Raw genomic sequence first — 3,120 nt, 5'->3', positions numbered from 1 at the left:
AAAGCCATTTTGTCCATGTAAAGAGAACATTTCATAGAATAATAAATCATATAAATTTCTAAGACAATATACACAATTACATGAATAGTACCTGTATCTGCCTCTCCCCCTAGATCCAGAAAACTCAAGAGATAAGACCACTTATGATTCACCTTTTTATCTGTAGCACTTAGCACCATGTCACCCAAAAAGTAGAAGCTCAATAAATGTTTGCTGTATTATTAAACTCAGGACTTTGTACCTAAGAGAAGCTTTCTGGCACAACCCTTTACTTCACAGAGAAGAAAACTGAAGTTCAGAGAGTGGACATGAACAATCCAAGGTCACTGAACCACTGACTGGAGCAGACCTGAGTCTAGAAACATTGGCATTTGGCAAATCTCCCACCGCTCTTTCCCCACTATATAGTAAAGCCTGGAAATGACAGGGAAATCCAAATCCAGTTTCCCAGGAAGTCAGCTATCAGAAAGGTCTGAATAATACGACCCAGTATAACCTTGTTGCTAAATCTTTAAGCCTCTCCGAAAACCTCCCAAGGAAGCACTCAGCAGCACTGCTGTATTCCTGGGATGGGATTCTCTTAGTCAGGCTTTTAAACTGTTGAGCCAGAAGGAGCAAGAGCATATTTTCCTCGTATTCTAACTCATTCGGAATTGAAATGGAGAGAAATCAAAAGAAAGCTCACAGTTATTTTTTTTCGACCATTGCCGAGGAAGAAGTGGCTCTAAATAAGGACAGAGAGATTATTAGCTTTACTCATGACCTTAGGAAGTAATGAGCAAAGCACCAGCTAATTATTGCCATTGTTCATTAAGTAACAAAAGAAAAGTCTCAAATGGAAAAAAGGAATTCTGGGCAATTATTTATTCATTCAAGCAGCTTAAAGAAAAACTCTCATCCTTCCAACCTGATCAAGCCAAGAAAAATCTCCAGTTGTTACTAACCCAAAGAGGGCAAGAGACTACCTACCAAGCTTTACTTTGGAAGTCTCGAGCCTTGAGGATGGTCCAGATGCTTCATTTCTGTGTCTCAAATCATGAGGCCCACACAGGTTGAGATCCTGGTCATTGACCCCACGGTCAGAATGATTATTCCTATAGATGGATGGATTTGTGTAGAACAGGACACGTTCTGTCCAGCCTCTCTTATAATCCGGCAAGAGAAGAATATGGCAAAGCTAATTAGACCAAGAGAAGATCAGGCTCATGAACTTGGCCTCTTTAGCCCCAGAACCTCCTCAGCTGAGGATCCACAGCATGTCTCCTTTCTAAATGTTGCCATGTATCAGGTAACATGGTGAGTAGTATGGCTCAGGACCAGTGGCAGACACGGTGGCTGGTTCAAACATGTCTCACTTGGGTTCTCATGGAAGGAACACAATGACACATACCCACTGTTCTGCAAATCTTGTGGGCCATGTCTCAAGCAGGCCCACAATTGACTTTGACAAAAATAATCAGTTTAATGAAATATGGAATGATTTACTTAAATGATTTATCTGATGAGAAAAAAAATGTAATTATCTTCCACTGTTTTTATCAGAAGAGAAAGCAGGGTTTTCTTGCAAGGGGCCAGGGATAGGGGTGGGACTGCCTTACGTTTTCATGCTTAATTCACTACCTGGGTGACTTCAGCTAATTATTTAATCTCCCTGAGCCTCTGTGTCTTCATTTTTAAAACAGGAATCACAATTTCTCCACCACAAGTATTGCTCTGATTATTAGATTTTTAAAAATATTAAGAGCATGGAACATCAAGAGTATGTAATAAATGCCTCTTTTCTTCTCCTTCTCCTTCTCCTCCTGGTACCTTTGGTTGCATGTTTGTAAACAACAAAAATCAAAAGTCCTGAACTAAACGGATTCAAATGTGCACTGTCTTTCTTTTCAGCGCCTTTGCCAAATTGAAGGATGACTCAATTGCTAATGAAAACAGGTGATTAGGAGCAGCATGTACACTCATCAGCTGATCACTCTATCAGCTAGTATGATTGATCACTCTGCTCATTTTATGGGAAAACTTTCTTTGCTGCTAATGAACCCCAGATCAGACGTGGTTGTAAGACGAGGGTGTGTCCCTGAGAGCACTTGGGTCGTTTTCTGTGTGTGCAAAAGGGTACAATCCATTCGGTTGCTGCCACACCCAGCAGGAGCACCTGCGTGCTTTGTGGGGCGAGATGGTTATGTCTACGGGTGGGGTGTGTGTCAGGGTCTGAATTTGTGCAGTCTGCTTGATTGCCACCATATTTTTGCGTAATTCCCTCAAAATATGGCACTTGAGAGAAGGGCTTAGAATGGCCCTCATCGGACCACTAAGACTCATCCTATTACTAGCTCCTTTGTCCCTCTCTTGGGCCTCTTCCTGGCCTCTGTCCAAGTACTTGTGTCTACATGCATGGATGTGGACATATTATTCTTAAAAATCGCAGTGAACTATTTATAGCTTCCTGAAATAGGTAGACTTCTTTCACTCTGTCACACCTTATATGACAGAGGTGGTCCCTCTGCCTGGGACACCCTACAGCCTGTCCTGCCCATGCAACCTTCTAGAATCAGCTCAGGTGGTAGCTCCCCTAGGAGCCTGTCTGTCAAGATAGGCTGGGGAATTCCTTTTTCTCTTCCTCCTGAACATTTTTATTACTACAGCACTTTCACGTTGTGAGTTAATCATCTGTCTGTGAGCCTGCCTTCCCAAACCAATGGCGAATTTCTTGAAGACCCAGGGCATGTCTTGTTTATTTCTCTTAGCTTCCATAGTGCCTGGCACAGGACCTGGCAGACTGTGAATCTCTCTCTATATTGAATGAATGAATGAATGAATGGGTGGTTACAGGCCCAGGGCCAGGTCTAAGTGTGGTTACAGCCAAAAAACTGAGAGTTTTGTAAGGCAGGGTGGGATCTTGCTTAGTAACCCCTGTAGCATGAGGATTTCAGAGAAGAAACAGCTCCCTAAGGCAGGTGCTCTGGCTCGTATAATACATGATCGTTGAAGGGCTAATAGATCAAGTAATTTGTCCACTTTCCTGGACTGAAGTTTTCAGCTTGGGCTCACCTCAACTCTGAAAGCTGAGTGCATGATGCTGCACGCCTCCTTCAGTGGAGTTAAATTAGGCTTAATACC

Source organism: Halichoerus grypus, chromosome 14, assembly GCF_964656455.1.
Source record: "Halichoerus grypus chromosome 14, mHalGry1.hap1.1, whole genome shotgun sequence".
Taxonomy (NCBI): Eukaryota; Metazoa; Chordata; class Mammalia; order Carnivora; family Phocidae; genus Halichoerus; species Halichoerus grypus.
This window is presented reverse-complemented; position numbering follows the sequence as displayed.